The 22,195-nt window shown below is 40.3% G+C and overlaps 1 non-coding gene across 1 annotated transcript; it reads left to right on the top strand.

The window, feature by feature from the left end:
* Positions 1-11,559: 11,559 nt before the first annotated feature.
* TRNAQ-CUG (transfer RNA glutamine (anticodon CUG)) lies at positions 11,560-11,631 on the top strand. Its single transcript has one exon. It is a non-coding gene; the product is annotated as a tRNA-Gln (tRNA).
* The last annotated feature ends 10,564 nt before the right edge of the window (positions 11,632-22,195 follow it).

Genomic DNA, 22,195 nt, shown 5'->3' with positions numbered 1-22,195 from the left:
TCAAAAGGTTAAGAAATGAGGCAACACCAGAACTCTCTTCTGGTACGACACACATAGTAATCATAAAGGTAGTACACACACACACACACACACACACACACACACACCTGCGCCAGGCTGGAGGCGGGGCATCGTGACGTCATAGGGAGTTCCCTCCACCCGCCAGATCCAAACAGTTGTTGTGTCTGGTGAGGGAGGTTCAACACTTCCCTCATATATATTGATCTTTACATTATAATCGACAATTTTATAACTAGTTCCAGTAAGCCGACGGTGAAACGACGGCAGAGGTAGAGCGACCGACACGACCACTTGTCGTCCCTCAGCGTCACATGAGAAGCGACTCTACAACTAGTGGTGTCTGATGGTGAAGGTTGTATGTTGTACGTGGCCGTTATGCTGATCGTGCCCCCACCCCACACAACCCATGGTGGGGTAGAGAGACTACATCCCCGATACCAATGGGAAGGTGTGGGATAGACGAGGGATGGGGATAGCTGCCGACACGACTCTTCTCCTTCCTTACGGGCGAAAGGTCGCCATCTTTGATAGACCTGCTCTCATTGGCCCCGCTTATCTGATCTTTTATTTCCCCGTTATCTTTCTCATGGTAGCTGAGACGGCACGGGAAACTGAAAGCCCTAATCATATGACTGGCTGTACCATAACCTCTCTATGTTATCATGTAAACGTCAAGCTACGCCAGGCATCCATTTATCGACCAGCCACGAGGGTGGGACGGGCCCATGTGTGGTCCATAGTCAGCAACGCTACTAACCACCACAGCGCGAAAGCTTTCATTCATCTTCAAGTTTATTGTTACATTATGCCGTGCTCTCTTCCCATACATATATATCAAACAAATATTCTCAAAGGTCATCAACTGAAACTTTTGTGAAAAGTGAGGAAACATCAAAGCTAACTAGTTTGAAATCAAAATTAACATTGATATTGTTAAGCTTTTTGACTAAAGCTACATTTTTCATGATATTAGAATTTGATATCTTACCCACTAAAGGGCTCAATAAAAAAACTAACCATTTTGACAGTTTATATGTGATGGAGCCTACTGAACTCACTATAGGTCTTGCTGGAAAATTTTGTTTATGTGTTTTCATAAGTCCATACATACATGGCAATTAGGGGGACAAAGATGACCAACTTTAGATAAGAGAACTATTACCTTTCAACAACAACTTCATTTCTTTATTGAAATGGGAATTAACTGCTTTTAGGGGATTCTTACTGAGTTTAGAATACGTTGTGTCATCATTTATAAGATCATGATCTTTAGATAAATATTTACTTTTGTCTAAAATCACAACAGTGTTAGCCTTATCCGCTTCAGTAATATGTATATTTTTGTCTTTTTTTTAGGTGTTAATAGCTCTTATAAATCTTTCAGGGCAATTAGGTTCCAATGGATTTGACAAACTGGCATACACTAAACCCTTACAGATAATAATTTCATCATTAGTTAAATTACTATATTTCTCTAAATTGCAAAAAGACTTTGAGACATCAACACAGCTGGCTTCCCTGTTAGAGCACACAAAACTTAATCCATAGCCTAAGGCATACAAGGAATCTTTATCTAGTTGTTTATTAGACAGGTTTATCACAAAAGATGGGTTTGTGTTCTTAGTCCAGTCGCTGTTTTTGATAAGATGGTCCTACTTACAGTCTAGTTTCGTTTGTAGCATACTGCATTCATTCCTTGATCGATTATAGCAATAGTCCAAAATCCGGTTCCTCCAATATGTCGGTATTGCCATTATGCTTTGTCGCTGTCTCCCGCGTTGGTGAGGCAGCGCAAGGAAACGGTCGAAAGAAAAGCCCAACCCATCCACTTACACATGTATATACATAACCGCCCACATGCGCACATATACATACCTATACATTTCAACGTATGCATACATATACATACACAGACATATACAAATATACACATGTACATACATTCCTTACCCTTCATCCATTCCCGTCTCCACCCAGCCACACATGAAATGGCACCCCCCCCCAACCCCACGCCACCCACCCTTCCCCGGCGCGCACGAGGTAGCGCTAGGAAAAGACTACAAAGACTACAAAGGCCACATTCGTTCACACTCAGTCTCTAGCTGTCATGTGTAATGCACCGAACCCACAGCTCCCTTACCACATCCAGGTCCCACAGAACATTCCATGGTTTACCCGAGACGCTTCAATGCGCTGGTTCATTCCATTGACCCCGGTATACTATATTGTTCCAATTCACTTTATTCCTTGCACGCCTTTCACCCTCCTGTATGTTCAGGCCCTGATCGTTTAAAAATTTTTTTCACTCCATCCTTCCACCTCCAGTTTGGTCTCCCACTTCTCCTCGTTCCTTCCACCTCTGACACATATATCCTCTTTGTTAATCTTTCCTCACTCATTCTCTCCATGTGATCAAACCATTTCAAAACACCCTCTTTTGCTCTCTCAACCACACTCTTTTTATTACCACACATCTCTTACCCTTTCACTATCTAATAGATCAAACCACATCACGCCACATATTGTCCTCAAACATTTCATTTCTAACACATCCACCCACTTCCGCACAACCCTATTCATAGCCAACGCCTCGCAACCAAATAACATTGTAGGAGCAACTATTCTTTCAAACATGTAAGGTTGAGTTGATAGGAAGGAAATCAGGTCTTCTTCGTCTGTGGTACTATATGAAGATCAGGCGGCCTTTGTAGATTTATCACAAAATTATGTATGTACATGTGTAGTACTCTGGGCTATAGTCTTATGACACTACGACACACTCTAGTGAACAGTGTGACGATGCTGGCCAGTGTGTCCCCTCAGGTCACACTGGCAGTGGTTGTATGGGAGTCCGTCAACACCCATTCAACAACGTGTTCAAATAACAGATCAGCTCTTACGTGTTCAAACATCCTGATTAACAGTAGCCCGTGGGAACAGTGAGCCCGTGGCAACATGCATCTAACTCTATGTAGCTCACAGCAAAATGATAATAACAAATACCTAATGAAAAATTGATGGTAGTGTGCGTCTTACATATATATATATATATGTATATATATATATATATATATATATATATATATATATATATATATATATATATATATATATATATATATATATATATATATATATATATATGGTCGTTTTCTGTGATGAGAAAACGTTCTCTACTGACGCCCCGTACAGCAGCAGGTCAGGTTGGGCCACAATACTCTACCCTGAGCCGGAGCCATTTGACCTCGTCGTGCACGACAACTGCCCCATCCACAGCTGTCGGTCGGTCGGGCTGTTAGGGTGTGGTTTGAGCCTCACTGGGGAATGTTGCCCACATCCCCTCCCTGACGTGAACCCCACTGAACATATGTCCTGAATCCAGACTTGCTCATGTCATCACTGATGATGACGTCAACACATCACACTTGCTGACGTCATCATCATCATCATGTCATCACTGATGACGTCAACACCTGCATACCCCACCACATGACACTTGCTGACGTCATCATGATGATGTCATCAGTGATGACGTCAACACCACATGACACTTAGTGACGTCATGATGTGGTGGTAGTCTTGTGTTGATCAGGTCAGGTTTGGTGGCTGATTCTAAATATGGCCTCCTCCGTTGTTCTCTCTCATCTCTGGTGGTCGAGATATGATGTTATAATTGCTGTGTCACATACAACATACAACCATCCTCTACCATCATTATTGTTGCCTTTTGCATCAAGAGAAATGGCTTCCTACAAGTAGCATTTGTTTATTTAGGATTAAATGATGACATCCACACAATCAGATTATGGTGGTTGGTGAGCCCAACCTAGAAAGTTATATATCATTATGGTTCATCATGTCCTCACACATCTCACGTTTGTGCTCACCTGACCCACCACAATCACCTGCAATGATCCAGCAGTCATCCACCATGCTATGGGTATCCCAGTGTCCCAGGTATGGGTATCCCAGTGTCCCAGGTATGGGTATCCCAGTGTCCCAGGTATGGGTATCCCAGTGTCCCAGGTATGGGTATCCTAGTGTCCCAGGTATCTTTCTTCCATGATTCTTAAATCTTGGTGGAATGGTTGAGCCAGTTCCTCATTTAGGTTGTCTGGCCAAGTGGGTGTGGAGGTAATGCACTTTGATGTTCATTTTACAGCCAAGTTGAGGGAAAGAAGTTGGCAGGTTCTCCACTAGTTCAGGGTAGTTATCTGCTTTATGGTGACCAAGACAATTCCTTACAACCACAGTGAACGAAGACCATGCCTCTGCCTCAACATTGGTCATTGAATCTTGGAAATGTGGGTCTTTCATGACTTCCATGATTTGTGACCCGTCGACAATACCTGCCTTCACCTTCTCCATGATCAGCGCTGGACATTTTCTGCATATGTAGTCAAAGCAGTGTTCTTCTTTGTTCCAAACCTTCACAAACTGTTTCATTAAACCTAGTTTGATGTGCAGTGGTAGTACAATGATCTGATCTCTGTCAACCAAGGGTTCTGCCATTACATTCTTGTCTCCAACCAACATGTTTTCTCTCAGACACCATTGTTTTCTCAGCCAGTGCTCATCCTCAGCTCTACTATCCCAGAGACAGATAAAGCTGGGCTACTTGTTGTACCCACTCTGCTGACCCAGGAGAAAAGTCACCAGCTTAAGATCCACACACATTAACCATTGGTGATGGTGGTATGATATCTTGTGTAAGACCAGGACGATTGTGTCCTGCTGTTCACTCATCATACTTAAACCACCAATTGGGAGTGATCCATATTTGTTGTCATTGTGTAGAAGCACATGTTAAGCTCCTCTCAGAACTAACTATGCTCGTGAGTGGTCCATTTATTGATAATTGCATTATCTGAAAACCTGTATCTGCTAGAAGGAAATGAAGGTCATAATCTTAGTCAGTGGCGTAAATATACCTTGATTCATGTCCAAAATCTGAGACACCAAAATGGTTTTATATATTTACTCCCCAATATATATATATATATATATATATATATATATATATATATATATATATATATATATATATATACATATATATATATATATATATATATATATATATATATATATATATATATATATATATATATATATATATATATATATATATATATATATATATATATATATATATATATATATATATATATATATATATATATATATATATATATATATATATATATATATATATATATATATATATATATATATATATATATATATATATATATATATATATATATATATATATATATATATATATATATATATATATATATATATATATATATATATATATATATATATATATATATATATATGTATGTGCATTATTACATGACAGCTAGAGACTGAGTGTGAACGAATGGGGCCTTTGTTGTCTTTTCCTAGCGCTACCTCGCACACATGAGGGGGGAGGGGGTTGTTATACCATGTGTGGCGGAGTGACGATGGGAATGAATAAAGGCAGACAGTATGAATTATGTACATGGGTATATATGTATATGTCTGTGTGTGTACATATATGTATACATTGAGATGTGTAGATATGTATATGTACTGTGTGTGGACGTTTATGTATACACATGTGTATGTGGGTGGGTTGGGCCATTCTTTCGTCTGTTTCCTTGCGCTACCTCGCTAACGCGGGAGACAGCGACAAAGCAAAATGAATAAATAGAATATATATATATATATATAAATATATATATATATATATATATATATATATATATATATATATATATATATATATATATATATATATATATATATATATATATATATATATATATATATCAAAAAAACCTACGATCTACTTTACAAGACAAACAAGTAATTCAGAAGTTTGGCTACATTGAATTTCATAATTTCGAATATTTTGATGAGAGAGAGAGAGAGAGAGAGAGAGAGAGAGAGAGAGAGAGAGAGAGAGAGAGAGAGAGAGAGAGAGAGAGAGAGAGGAAAAAGGAAGGTCATAAATTCACAGCACACAGGAAAGCTGCTCAGTCGTAGCTATCTCACATGTTTTCACTAACATCGAGAGTTAAGTAGTACAAATGCCATTTCAAAATGCTTGGGACACTTCAATTTGTTCTTGTATGAAAACATACAACTGAACCAAGTCAGTCTATTATAAGGTTCAAACTACTAATGATATTAGAATAACATGCAAATTTATGATGGACGACTGAAAATGGGCCTTGATGGCTAGGCTAAGATCATTTATCGTTGTCCATAATGGTTAGGCTAATTTAGCGTTGTCCATGATGGTTAGGCTAAGATCACTTATCGTTGTCCATAATGGTTAGGCTAAATCATTTATCGCTGTCCATGATAGCTAGTCTAAGATGCTTTATCGTTGTCCATGATACAGTCTGGGTCCAGCCCGAGCTGTAGGGGATAGAAGACCTCCAAGATAACACTAGCCAGACTCTAAGAACATTTAAGATCATAAGAACATTATCCAGTTGTCTTTAACTTATCAAGAAATACGTTTGTATGCAACTCTTAGCTGATAAGAGATGTTTGATCTCTTATCACCCAGAACTCACCACGAGGAGGTGGTTGCATGTCGAGTTCCATGATTTTTTCCCATTTTAAATAAATATTTTAATTTCCTCTAAAATAAAGATCTATCCCGCTTTAAGCTATGTAAAGATAATAATTTCCTCTAAAACAAAGTTCTTTCCCATTATATTACAAGTAAAATTTCCTCTAAAACAAAGTTCTTATTGTGAGGTAGATAGTTGAGGAAGGGCACCTCATTTCCTGCCCTTCCTCTGGTTCCGTTGGCCCCCTCCTCTGGTACGCCTCCGGTGGACTGACCTCATCACCTTCTTCAGCTCACCAATAATAAGTGGCAGAGCTGGTCTCTCTGAGGGGTCGCTGTGGGTCGCTGTTTGGTAAAGATCCTGGAGGCTTTCCCGCACACCCTGGTTCCTGACCAGGATGGACACGTGCCTCATTAGATGCCCAAAAGAGAAGACGTCACTGGCTGGGGAGACCGGCTTGCGCTCCCTGACCTCAGGGGCCAAACCACAGGTCAGGAACAGCGGAGCAGAGATGTTCACTCTTGTTGTCTTACCTCTGTTGTACATTCAGCAATTTGATTGGTGGCAATCCAGTTTCAAGTATCATATGGATCTTGACTTCATCAACTCTGGTGCTTTTCTGAGCACTGTATTCCAACCCTTAACTAGCTTATGTGTGGTCTAAGCTGGCTCATGCCTCCTGCTTTGATCACTTATCTGATCTTAAGTCTTATTTAAAATGCCATGAATCATTTTCAATATGTCTTCATAGATTTGTGTTTATTATCCATAGATTTGAAACATTTTAACAGCCTAGCTTGTATACTATACTTTGAGCGCTGCACATAAACCATTTCTAAATTTAACAAAGAATCCACCTCACTTGTGACATCTAACCCCTTAATCAAAGCATTCAACTATGGTTTAGGATCAGATTTATCTGAACGTCATTTAACCCCAACAAATCTGTCATCTAATTGAAGATCTTCATGATCTAAATATGTGGGAACATCAAATATGATAATCTAGGTGCATGTCTGCCTTCCATCTGGTCCCTCCATAATAACACTTTCAGAACCACAAGTGGGTAAGAAATCTAACAGTATCATTGATCTTGACAGACACATAAGATCTATATCTTCCTTGAACGAAACCTTAAAACTCTTGTGGTATCTATAGAGTCGTACGTACTGCCCCCTGTAGCTTCTGGTGAAACTCCAGATGTACTGTAAATGGGGAAATATGGCCTCAACCTACCCAAAGATCACTGTGTCTCTAGCTCTCAGCCTCCAGAGTTAATTCTCTCCATTTCCTCGTCATGCCTATCACTCAGGCGAGGAGGATAACTAACCCTTTAACATTTGGTGTTTATCACCCCGATACCATCTCGAAGCTTCGTTCATCCCCCTTTGGGCACCCGGGACCATCATTCATGGTCTTAGTTGATGAATTTTGACAATAGTGTTATTATTACCCCTCGATTTTCTCGTCTTAAGACTTGGTATGAAGTGGTTTCTAACCCCTTCCAATTCTAATTAAAAGAATTGCCCAAGTTATGGGGACACTTGGAGGAAGAGGTACGTCAGGTCAAAAACCCAGACTCAATCATCAACTTTTCAGTTAAGGAATCCATTAATATCACGATCGTCAACATTTGACAACTTCAATACATATTCTGAACTTACTATTCCTCGCTACTTGGGCCTAAAACTTTATTTCTAAGCACAACACCAGCCCAATGATATGAGATATAGACAAACGCATGTGGAACTGCAGACGAAGAAGCCCTGGAGAAAGTAGGAATCCAACCCTAGATAAACACACCTTTTGAATCAACGCTCACGTTTATTGAAATCAAAAAAGAAATCTTGTTGCTACTTAGCGTTGTTTTGGTCGAAGTGTGGCAATGGTCAGATCATTAGATAAATGACTCCCACCTGAATGACAGCTGTAACTTCATGGTTTGGTCAGCCACAATGCCTCCCCCACCACTTCCACCATCTTTGACCAAACTTAAAACTCCTTTACCCCCAGTATGGCTGGCTCCATCGGTATTATTTCCATTTGGAACCATCAGCCAATTTTCTTGGGTTTGGATGAATTTTCTTTTTTTTCCGAAGCGTTTGTCACCGTTGCCGGGAATTTAACCCTTACATGGGAGCTCCGGTTGTCGCTGTGGTATTTAGTTCGCCAAATAACTTCTTTATAAATGAAGTCCATTACAAAGTAAAGCATCATAAATGGATCCAATGAAGTCCATTACAAAGTAAAGGATCATAAGTGGATCCAATGAAGTCCATTACAAAGTAAAGGATCATACGTGGATGCAGCCAGGATACTTCTCCGTGGTGGGGCTCGCTACTGGTTGGTAGATGTGGCCCTCCCCGCCACATGGTCACAGTGGTTGACCTAGTTTACGTCAACACATTACGAGGTCAGCCTTCACCAAATCCATATGGCGTTCATACCAGCTTCACCCATATTCCATTTCATCCAATTCCACTTCTGGGTATTCCACCTCCATATCCACACAGCCAAATTCCACTCCATCCATGACTTCCACGTCCGGGTATTCCACCAATTCCACTCCATCCATCTCTTCAACGTCTGGGTATTCCACCTCCATATCCACACAGCCAAATTCCACTCCATCCATCACTTCCACGTCTGGGTATTCCACTTCCATGTCCACACAGCCATAGCCCATGTCAAATACATGGACATATTCAAATTCCATCTCCTGGACAAAGGAGGATCGTCCTACCTCCTTGGTGAACATTACTATATTGAAGTGTTCGAGGAAAGGTTGAGGGAGCTTGCAAGGCGTAGCAGAGATGTTCACTCGACAGAGGTCACAGCTCAAATGATGCTCTCGGTCCCGGCTCCCGCCCTTATATAACCTGGGAACTGATCATATCCTAGCATAGCTTAATATAGAGAAGTCTAATATAGTGAAGTCAATACTTTAATACAGTTAAGTTTATTTTTCAATAGTTTAATACATGTGCCTCACAACAGTTCCTTCACCCGTACAATGAGTCCCGTCACAGAACACAAGGATTGTCATTATAATTCGTTTTTATCAGCAAAAATTAGATTAAAGTGACTAAAGATAAGTGGTTTAATATGTTATGTGTGTTCTCTGTCATAATAAAGATGGCCATCTACTCTGATGTGTAAAGAAAACATCAATTTTGCCGAGGCTGTGGTGAAGATACGAACACAATATGATAATGTGGTCATACAATGGTGTAGTCAAGATGTTGTGTTAGGGCTATGTAGTAGAGGTGGTAGTGTAGTGAAGAGCAGGATTTAGTGAAAATATATATGTTTCTTCACGCTGAGCCATTCCATATATATCTATAATCTAATTGCGGTAAATTACCATATGACTTTAACGGCACCAGCCAGCAGGAAAAATGTCGGATATAGGAGTGACTGAATATTTTGTCGGGTACAGAAATAATTGAATATTTGGTACGATCGATCAAAATGCTTTTTATAGGCAAATAATTTCTGATTTTTCAAATGACTTTTTCCATCTGTTGGAACTTGTGTAAGTAATCAAAGATATGAAAACCGATGGAAAAGTTTAGTTTAACCCTTTTACGAATGTCTTGCTGCGTGTTTGGGAAGAGCAGTAAACTACAGGAATATATTGGTCTAATGTCCCCTGGTCGTCCAACAGCAGATATTGTATGGTCTGAGACATTATTTCTGGTGGAGGTGGATTCTCTCCGGCATTGCGTAAATCACTTCCACAAACTTGCGCCATTTTGCACAAATACAGATCCGATATGATGCATTTCCCAGCTCTGTTACGTTATGGACCCTATTCATCCTAGCCTAACCTAGCCTAAATAAAAAGGTGTGGAATAATGTGCAACATTTCTCCTTCATTACAAGTGATAATAAACCTAGGCTATACAGCAACCAGGAACGTCCATATTTGTCTAACTTCTCACATGTCTGTGTCATCTGTCTGCAAACATGTCGACCATTACCATGAGGGCAATTGCGGCTTTTGATTTTGAATATCACACGTTTCCTCTCTGCCGTGAGATCTTCATACTTAAATAAAATGGTGGGCCGTAAGAAATATATGTCCATCGAAGGTCAACTATATGGCTCAGTTCCATCATCAGTTTCTAAGAAAACTGAAAAGGTGAGGTCCCAACGAGATTCGAACTCGGATTGCTGTATCCAAAGTCCAGAGTGCTAACCCTTACACCATGGGACCTGATAAGAAAAGATGTGATTTCATCTAAATGTTTTACATATAATCAACCAGAGGCCATTCCTCCCTCCCTGCCTGCAGGGTTCAAGGTTTTCTAGAAGGTTCTCGAAGATTGTGGGTAGGAACTGCCATTGAGAGGACGTAGTTATACGATCGTTAATGATATTGTTGTTGACTTTCTGATTTAGAAAGATAGATAGATAGATAGATAGATAGATAGGTAAAAACAGGTATTAGATAGATCTTTAGATACGTAAGGCTGTATATGTGAACTTTCACAGAAATCATTGATATCTGCGTTATTCTGCAAGAAATACATGTACATGGATGTAGTGATAATATGGGTTAGGTATAAGACCAGTCGTGTTGAGATTGTAGTGAATGTGACCATTGACTTCAACCTTAATAGTGTAGTGAAGATAAAGTTGTAGTGAAGATAAATCTTGAAGTGACTCATAAGGTTGTTGTGAGTACAAGGATGCATCGTAAATGAGTACTTCCTTCCTGAAAGTCAACAATTACAAAATTGATCAAGTATAACAACATCCTCGGACAACCAACTACAAACACCAACCATAGAGTGAACCTGACTGTCACCTAACGACGACCTCTCAAAGGTAATGATCTTACCAGAATCTTCGAGAACCTTCTAGAAAACCTTGAACCCTGCAGGCAGGGAGGGAGGAATGGCCTCTGGTTGATTATATGTAAAACATTTAGATGAAATCACATCTCTTCTTATCAGGTCCCATGGTGTAAGGGTTAGCACTCTGGACTCTGGATCCAGCAATCCGAGTTCGAATCTCGGTGGGACCTCATCTTTTCAGTTTTCTTCGATACTGATGATGGCCACATTATTCTGTACGTTATATATACATTAATATATATACATAAATATGTATATATAAACACATATATGGAATAATATGGTTTTATCAATAGCCAGAGACCATTCCTCCCTCCTTGCCTGCAGAGTTCATAGTTTTCTGGAAGGTTCTAGAAGATTCTGGTGAGATAATTACCATTGAGAGGACGTTGTTATACTTCATATATCTATGATTCTATTATTGTTGACTTTCAGATAAAGATAGATAGATAAATAGGTAGATAGATAGTTAGATTGATAGATAGATGGAGCGATATTTAGATAGGTATATAGATAGATAAGTTTCATCAATACTGTATCTTACGCCATCTCCTGTTGCTGGACATATGTTCAGCCAGCATTGTGAAAACCTCCAGTAGACCTTAATGTAAAGCAAGATAATAACAAAACCTGCAATAAAAGAATACGATCAACTCCCCAGTGCAGAAATATTGTGACCAGAAAGTCTTCTAGCAAGATGTCAGACGCTTCCACGGGAATCACAAACATAACATCAAATATCTGAAAGTCAACAATAACAAAACTAATGATGATAATGAAACTATAACAAGAAAAATGATAAACATATGGAAAATAGTGTTCTAGATTATGCCTCTAGAAAACAAACTTTAACGAAAACTGTGAAAAGAAATACCCATCTGGCTGATACGACACAGTAAAAGAACCATCCCACAACCAACTCTAAACTGAACCTGACTGTCCCCTAACAACGTCCTCTCAATGGTATTTATCTTACCAGAATCTCGTAGAACTTTCCATGAAAATCAAGAACTCTGCAGGCAAGGAGGGAGGAATGGCCTCTGGCTGCTGATGATAACCACATTATTCTATATATATACTTTTACCTACAACCGAAGGTTGACCGGCCAGCCCAATTGGCTACAGAGGTTGTATCCATGAAAGAAACGGACCCACCAGCAGACCAATTCGGTTGGCAGGTTGTATCGAAGAAGAGGAAAAAGAAGGTTGCCCAACCAGCCCAACCAGAAGGGTGTAGCAAAGAAACGAAAGAAGGCTGCCCAACCAACCTGGGTGGTAGTAAGGATGGCTGCTCCACAACCCCAGGTCGTTAGGCAGACTGTAGCCATGGAGGAAAGGAAGGCTGCTCGTCCACCAGCCCAGGTACCGAGTGAGCGTGTAGCTATGCTGGCTGACCCACCAGCCCGGGTATATAGCTACGCCCAGATGGCTATGTCGGGTGCAGCAAGGAAGCAAACCCCACAACTACTCCACGAGGTTTGGAAGCCTGCACCCAAAAAGATGAAGACGAAGGTTGCCACACTACCCAATGCACCACCACATGTCTATAAAGGGAAAAGGTGGACAGAATGGCTGGAGGTCCCACTCCAACAACAAAATCACCTTAGGAGCCAAGTTCCATCCATTATTGAATATATATATATATATATACACACAAACTACATTGCAACTTACATATGAATAGAATCATGAAGCTTCACTATATTAACTTTACTATATTTGAATATAAACAAGGTCTAACCGAGGTTACTTGGTTGAGCAAGACGTAAGAATATCATCAATTGGCCCTCCAGCCCTGGGTTGAAATTGTCGTTCTGACGTATTTCGAGTTCAGTGCTGATACAGGACCACTGATTAGAGGACTATCTTGTTAGTCTGTGTTACTTCGCCTGACCCAGTCCACGTCTTCAATGGCCTTCTGTTACTACAAACGGGATTACAAAGGAAAGGCTTCCTTTGTTAGTTTCATGAATACCTTCGTTCAAATGAAGGGAAAGACTATTACTATGAAGCGGTACCTTATCAGCAGGAAAGAGCTGCAGCAACGGTATGAAAGTTACTGCAAGATACATAACGAGCCCGTGGCTTCCAACGTAAACATCGGCCGCCATTTGGGTTCCCTCGGCATCATGTGTGACACCAAGATTGGACCCGTTGGGAAACAGGAACGATACTATTCTGGTATCATGTGGCTCGATGGCGCAGGATCACCAACTGAAATGCAAAGAAAATGGAGAAAGCCGCCCAAACGTATCATGAAGGCCGTGCAAGAGAAGATCGAGAGGGATCGGTTGAGAGACGATATCGCTCACTGTATATTGAAATTTATACCCAAAACTTCCCCTGATCTCCAGACACAGCCAGTCACAGAGACCACCAGCCCCGCTTCCCAGACACAGCAAGTCACAGAGACCACCAGCCCCGCTTCCCAGACACAGCAAGTCACAGAGACCACAAGCCCCGGTCCCCAGACACAACCAGTCACAGAGACCACCAGCCCCGCTCTCCAGACACAGCCAGACACACAGCCCACCAGCCCCGGCCCCCACACAGAGCCACAAGATCCTGATATTGAGAAGACAAATGAATTTCTCGATGATTTTTTGCTTTCACTGGAGAAGAACTGATGAGTTCCTTATGGACAAGACAAAATGTTAAAAAAAGAATCTATATAAGTTCACTTATGGAGTGAGATCTTTGACGGAGCTGTGCTGCCTATAGCACAGCCTACCAAAGGGTGATCTTTGCTGTCGTGCAGTAACCTCATGAGGGCGGAGTCCGGCTACACTTTCTTTACCGAGGAAAAGATCTCTGCACTAATATTGAGTTTCTCCGTTAGCGTCAGGGTAAACACCCATCCCCCCCCGAAGCTTGGTTACCTTTCCGTGGTGGGGGGGACTTCATGGATTGGGCAGTAGCAACCATCGTTGGTTGCTTCTGTTCAATCCATGAACGAAAAACCAAGCATCTTGAGCGTAATTGTCGTATAAATTCACTTGGTGTCAAAACTGACGCGAAAGTGGTTGTCTCAATTTTGTCAGAAATGTTTGTGCGTCTCGGACTGATGGCGGGAGTCGGTTTGGCGCGGTGGTCATGAGGGAATACGAGGGAGATTGGCAACCGTCCCAGAAGTAGCTACAGTGAGGCCCAGCAGCTGTCCCTATTACTGTGGAAGGCACTCATGTAAGGTGTGCAGTGAGGCGCAGCAGTAACAAGGGAAACGGACAACCAAAACAGCAATCTTGATCATCAGGAGGCTATCCAATGTTCAGAGTAGATAAGGATGATTATTGTATGGCTTCGCTCAGAGGATGAAAATCTTAGCCGTAAAAATCAATAAGTACAATAACTAGTAGTTAGTGGTAGTGAAGTGGAATTACCGCATTTCTGTGGTCTTAATAGTAAAACTAAACTTTTCGTTTTCTCCATCAATCTAGAGGTGTTGTAGACCACCATCTTTAAGGTTGTAAGGTAATGGTAACTACAAGGTAATGACCTCGGCAAATTTGTGATGGAAAGTGCAGGAAATGTGGTAATGTATATAATATGAATTATATATAGTTGTATAATAAATGTGTTCATACCTACCTTTGCCTTCCGAGATAATGTTCTCGACTTCCACACATTCTTCAATACTCCCAGGATTTTCGCCCCCTCCCCCACCCTATGATTCACTTCCGCTTCCATGGTTCCATCCGCTGCCAGATCCACTCCCAGATATCTAAAACACTTTACTTCCTCCAGTTTTTCTCCATTCAAACTTATCTCCCAATTGACTTGACCCTCAACTCTACTCTACCTAATAACCGTGATGTTATTCACATTTACTCTTAACTTTCTTCTTTCACACACTTTACCAAACTCAGTCACCAGCTTCTGCAGTTTCTCACATGAATCAGCCACCAGCGCTGTATCATCAGCGTACAACAACTGACTCATTTCCCAAGCTCTCTCATCCACAACAGACTTCATACTTGCCCCTCTTTCCAAAACTCATGCATTCACCTCCATAACATCCCCATCCATAAACAAATTAAACAACCATGGAGACATCACACACCCCTGCCGCAAACCTACATTCACTGAGAACCAATCACTTTCCTCTCTTCCTACACGTACACATGCCTTACATCCTCGATAAAAACTTTTCACTGCTTCTAAGAACTTGCCTCCCACACCATATATTCTTGATACCTTCCACGGAGCATCTCTATCAACTCTATCATATGCCTTCTCCAGATCAATAAATGCTACATACAAATCCATTTGCTTTTCTAAGTATTTCTCACATACATTCTTCAAAGCAAACACCTGATCCACACATCTTCTACCACTTCTGAAACCACACTGCTCTTCCCCAGTCTGATGCTCTGTACATGCCTTCACCCTCTCAATCAATACCCTCCCATATAATTTACCAGGAATACTCAACAAACTTATACCTCTGTAATTTGAGCACTCACTCTTATCCCCTTTGCCTTTGTACAATGGCACTATGCACGCATTCCGCCAATCCTCAGGCACCTCACCATGAGTCATACATACATCAAATAACCTTAGCAACTAGCCAACAATACAGTCACCCCTTTTTTTAATAAATTCCACTGCAATACCATCCAAACCTGCTGCCTTGCCGGCTTTCATCTTCCGCAAAGCTTTTACTACCTCTTCTCTGTTTACCAAATCATTTTCCCAAACCCTCTCACTTTGCACACCACCTCGACCAAGACACCCTATATCTGCCACTCTATCATATATATATATATATATATATATATATATATATATATATATATATATATATATATATATATATATATATATATATATATATATATATATATATATATATATATATATATATGTATATATATATATATATATATATATATATATATATATATATATATATATATATATATATATATATATATATATATATATATATATATATATATATATATATATATATATATATATATATATATATTCCTATGAGTTCACGGGGAAAATGAAACATGAAAAGTTCCCAAGTGCACTTTCGTGTAATAATCACAATATCAGGGGAGACACAATAGAGAAATATAACAGTCAGTTGATATACATCGAAGAGACGAAGCTAGGACGCCATTTGGTAAACATGTGATTGTCCAAAACATACAACGAGCGCTCATAAACTTATCATTTTACAAAACTTATCAACAATAAACTTATCTAATTTGTATAGACCATCACTAATATTAAGATTATAATTCTTTGTGTATTTGATTATAAAAGATTCAATGATATTTTTCTTGGTAACAGAGTTAGAGTTAATAACTGAGATAGCGTTACTCCAGTCAATACAATGATCATAGTTTTTAACATGATTAAACAAGGCATTTGATTCTTGTCCCGTTCTTATACTATATTTGTATTGCTTAAGTCTAACAGAAAAATCCTTACCAGTCTGACCAGCATAAAATTTATCACAGTTTCCACAAGGCACTTTATAGATGCAACCAAATGGCGTCCTAGCTTCGTCTCTTAGATATATATCAACTGACTGTTATATTTCTCTCTTGTGTCTCCCCTGATGATGTGATTATTACACGAAAGTGCACTTGGGAACATTTCGTGTTTCATTTTCCCCGTGGACTCAAAAGCCAGAACATCTATTGTAGAATCTAGATCGTTCTGAACCATAGATGGAAGATATTGGATCTTTACTTCATCGATGATTGGTAAGTTGATGTTTTGGGGGATTCGTCCTAAACTCGGGATAGTTCTATCAATTTGTCCCAAATAATGATCATGAGTGCCGAACAATTTGAAACTGGAACTGATAAGAATATATTGTTGTCCTAACTGAATGTGTCCCAGAAATAAATAAGATTTGGGATGATTAGGTGGGCAATGAATAAGAACATTTTGTGGGTCTGGGAAAAACAGTACGTGATACTGGTCCATACTTTCAATCCAAGGTTCATTAACAACAATTTCCTTAAAGGAACAAGAACGAAGAACATTTTGTTGATGCCCAAAAAGTAGTTGGTACTCACATGAATTTGTTTGTAAATTATGGAAAACCAAGGTATGGGGTGAGGAGGGGTGGATGGGAGGAGGTGCAAATCAAGTTGTCAAGCAATGGTTTATGGCACAATGCTAAATCATCCATGGAGAGATGTGCAATCAATGAGGAATAAATATTTTATAATAGAAAGTTCATGTTATCAGCAAGGACGATAGTTTTTTGCGATCCTTTTGTATAATTAAAAGAGAATGGTATTACGTTCACAAGGCTGTAAGTATTGGAGTCAGTGAATGGTATGTGGATAATGACCGCTTCGAGGATCACGTCAACCGTTAGTAAGGAGTAATAACTGGCCACGTGATGCAGAGGGAGAGCTGGGGTGCAACCGAATTTCGTCATCGCTTGTTTAATGATACGTGTGAGTTCCGAGAAGGGAAAAAATGATGGTGTGACAACTTGGTTTACCAGATTATTAACATCTTCCAATAAGCCAGTGAAATAATATGCATGATAAGTGATCTGGGCATATAAACTATCAACATATGTGGAAATAGTCACTATAGCATATATGGGATTAAGAGACTTTGACAGTAGTGCTACATGTTGTGTCAAGTTATTAACAGTTAACATTATGTCATTCAAATATTTAGAATGTTGTTTTAAGATCTTAGCTTTAGCCTTAATATACCTGTTGTTAAGAAGTTGTTGAAATTGTAAGGATCTAACCTGATTCCTAACTGAATTAAGTTCTTCCTGAGTAGCAATACCAAACAAATATGATTGGAGGGACCCTACAAAATTAAGCAGACCTCTCTTGCTTCTCCTTTGCTTTTTCATGTTCATCCTGGCATTAGTATTTACTGGAGATTCAATGTCTTGTATTATGTCATACAGAATCACACAGGTACTATTCAGTTTCCAGGTCCACTGGTTTAACAAAGTTGGAGGAGGAGCAACACTAGAGTTTCTGATGGACGCACTGGTGTAAAACTTGAGTAGGGTAGACCGTAAGCGAGGTACGGCCTCCATTAGTTTTACTAAATTATCGTAAGTGTAGGGTAGACCCTCCAGGCCCAACTTAACTGAGACTGTGTCCCTCACGAGGCGGACCCGCGGGGAGTCGTGAGAAGGGCGCCTGGTACTGCCATGGTGTCATATATAGGAAGACACCATAAGGACATGAGAAGGAAGAACCTGTAAAATGATAAACTTAGCAACTTCTTAAAGGCGAGGTCTTAATGAATACTGATGTGTCTGTGGTGGTGTTGTGAGGGTGGTCGGTTCTGGTGTGGGGACAGTCTGAACAGTGGTAGAAGTTGGTTGGGTGACAATGTTTGGGGTTTGAGGAGTGTTGTCTGTTGTGGTACCGGGATGATCATGTTCAGAATACTGTAAAACTTTCAAGTGGTCCTCATGTTCTTCACGAATGTCACCTGTATTTAGATGTCAAACCCTAAACTTATGTCTTTAAATGAGCTAAGACTCTATAGGGGCCAGAAAATTTTGGGTCAAGTTTAGGAACCTCACTTCTAGTGTTAAATTCTTGCACCATTACCAAGAGTCCGGGAGCTACGTACCTTTGATGGTTTCGCGGATTTATTAGCCTGGTTCGTGAAGGTTGTAGTGGCTTCACCTAGATTTTCCTTGATCCTTTGATGAATCAATTGAGTCGTGCGATATTTTTCCGCTACAACTGATTTCTGGACCGCTGGACATGAAGGAGGGGACGCTATTATGTCATACGGCAACACTTTATCAAAACCGTGTAAGGCGTGGAAGGGTGTGTCTCCAATTGACTTATGATATGCAGATTTAATGAACATTGGACATCAGACAGGTACTCACTCCATTCATCATGATCAAAATTAATGTTGGTGGGAAGACACTGGAGGATCTTACGGTTCAACCTTTCTGCCAGGCCATTCGAGGCTGGGTGTTGTGCCATTATATTACATTTACTTATGTTATACAATTTACAGAGTTCTTCTAATAATGAGTTATTAAATTCCCCACCATTATCTGTGACTAAAATCTTCGGCGCATTATGTCTGTCTAAGATATGTTTTTTGAACGCCTTAGCGACCGTGGCTGCGTCTTTATTTTGAACTGGAACTAATTCACAATATCTCGTGAAGGCATCAGTAATTACTAAAATGTATCTGTAGCCTGCCATGGACCTAGGAAAACCTCCTAATATGTCCATATGAACTCTTTCCCATGGGTATGAAGGTAAAGGATATTTCAACACAGTCTGCGGGGTAGTGGGACTTCCCTTGTGTGTCTTACAGGTTTGGCACCTCCAAATATGATCTGTAATGTTTTTATGTATCTTGGCCAAAAATACCTCAAACGAGTTTGCTTATAGCATCTATCTGCGCCTGGGTGTGCGGCCTGGGTTGAATCATGTGCTAACTTCAAGAAATCCTGTACTAATGCTGTTGGAATTATTGTTTGTTTAACAACACGGGCGAGCACTCCTAATTTCGCGTCCCTGCACAAGACTCCCTCACTGTGCTAAATACAATTCTCTGACTGGGACAATTCTATGACAGGACCCCAGACTGGGTCATCCCGTTGATGCTGTCTCAACCTCTCTACATCAAAATCTACCAGGCTATTATTTACAGTGACTGCACCCACTCTGCGGGAAAGCGCGTCTGCAACTACATTGGATGAGCCAGAAACAAAACGAAAATCTGGGTCAAATTTTTGTGTAGTTAAAAATCATCTCTGAAACTTTCCTGTAGGTTCTTGTCTTTGAAAAATACCTAACAGTGCTCTGCGATCTGTATAAACTGTAATAGGGTAACCATATATGTATTCCTTAAAATGCTTGAGTGCCCAAACATCTGTAAGGCCTTCTAACTCAGTTATTGAGTATTTCGATTCCGTCTTTGAACATGAATGGCTCGCATAGGCTATGGGAAAAAGTCTATCCTTATATGACTCCTGCAAAAGTACAGCTCCAAGACCCTGTTTACAAGCATCTGTGTGCAAAATGAAGGGTTTCTCAAAGTTTGGAAATCGAAGGATAGGCGCCTCGATCAAGTGTTGCTTGAATAAGTTAAACGCATTGTCTTGTGCTGTAGACCACTGGAATGTAACTCCCTGTTTCAGAAGTGAAGTGAGTGGGTTTGCTAAACCGAGGAAGGATTTGACCTTGTCTGTTGTGGAAGGGACTGGCCATTCTACAATTGTGTTTACTTTATCTGCATTAGGTTGAATACCGTTTTCATCAACGGTGTGACCTAAGTAATTAATTCTTGTTTGTAGAAAGGAACATTTGGATAACTTGACTTTTAGGTTTGCATCCTTAAGTCGTAGAAATACTCTCTCAAGACTTTTGAAATGAGAAGCAATATCTGGAGACATGACAATTATATCATCAAGATAAACCAATACTTCTTTGCCCAACATGTGACGACAAATGTTAGTCATTAACCTTGAGAAGGTGATCACCGGTGAGGAATGAAGACCGAAGTGCATGATGCATATGAACTGCCAATGACCATCTGGCGTACTGAACACAGTCAGGGGACGGCTTTCCTCTGACAAGGGAATCTGCCAAAATCCGCTCAATAAATCCAAAGTTGAAAATACCTTATTGTTACCGAGGCTATGAAGAAGCTCTGATACCACTGGTAATGGGAAACCATCTTTCAAAGTGACCTTGTTGTTGAGTTTTCTAAAATCTATGACTGGTCTAAAAGTTCCGTCCTTTTTCGGAACGATCAGAAGTGGTAAATTCCATGGTGATCGTGATTCCTCTATAACATTATCTTTCAACATGTCCTGAACAAGTTTGTTTGCTATGTCTCTGTGCGCGTGTGGCAATCGATAGGCTGGGACGTCAATGGGACTTTGTGTGTTTTTCTCTAAGTTAATAGTGTGAACATCCAAATGAGTTCTACCGAGTGGTTCTCCTGATAAGGCAATAGTAGACCTATACTGGTTAAGTAAGTCTGTTAACTGGTCAACATGTTTGGTTAATCCTACCTTGGATATCATGTCAGGGGTGATGGTGGGGAGCTGACTCGAGCTGTGCACTGCTGAGTCAGGGGTAGGAGGAGTAGGTGGTGGTGGATTAATGGAATGTGAGACTAGACGGATGGTAAACTCATGCAACTCCTCGTCTTGAATTCCGGACTTCAAAACGGAGAATTCCACAAGCTTGGCCCCTCTACGGAGACGGACAGGAGTGGTCCCGTATTGGCAATGTATATGGTGACCTCTCCATCTGGGGTCTCATGAATAGAGGCGTCCATCATGGATAGTCGTGTGACAGTTAGTGAGGAAGGCTCAGCAACTACTCTTAGTGCGAGATCACCCTGACTATGTCTAAGTCCATGATCATTCATCCATGTTCGAGAAAGTGAGAGAGGAACCTTCGTTAATGTGTCACTATGCAGAGTCATGTTTGTTTTCAGTTTACCAGGGCAATGATGAGTAGAAAAGTAAAAAGGATGCGTATTGTCTACCGTGAAGCAGGACCCACGTGGGAGCAGATGTATTAATGGCTGACTGAGTGAGAACTCATCTCTGACAATGGCAGGAACGTATTATCAACACAAACCACATGATAAATAGGACAGATCTTATGTTGTGCCACACATAGAGTGGCGTCCTAGTAACAAGTTAGCAGGAAACGTTACACCACGAACAATGTAAGGGGTTACGGTAATGACCGAGTCGCCTATGTGAATGTTCATTTTAATAGTGCC

Source organism: Panulirus ornatus, chromosome 58 (genome assembly GCF_036320965.1).
Source record: "Panulirus ornatus isolate Po-2019 chromosome 58, ASM3632096v1, whole genome shotgun sequence".
Taxonomy (NCBI): domain Eukaryota; kingdom Metazoa; phylum Arthropoda; class Malacostraca; order Decapoda; family Palinuridae; genus Panulirus; species Panulirus ornatus.
Note: the sequence above shows the minus strand (reverse complement) of the source record. Positions and strands in the feature narration are given on the sequence as shown.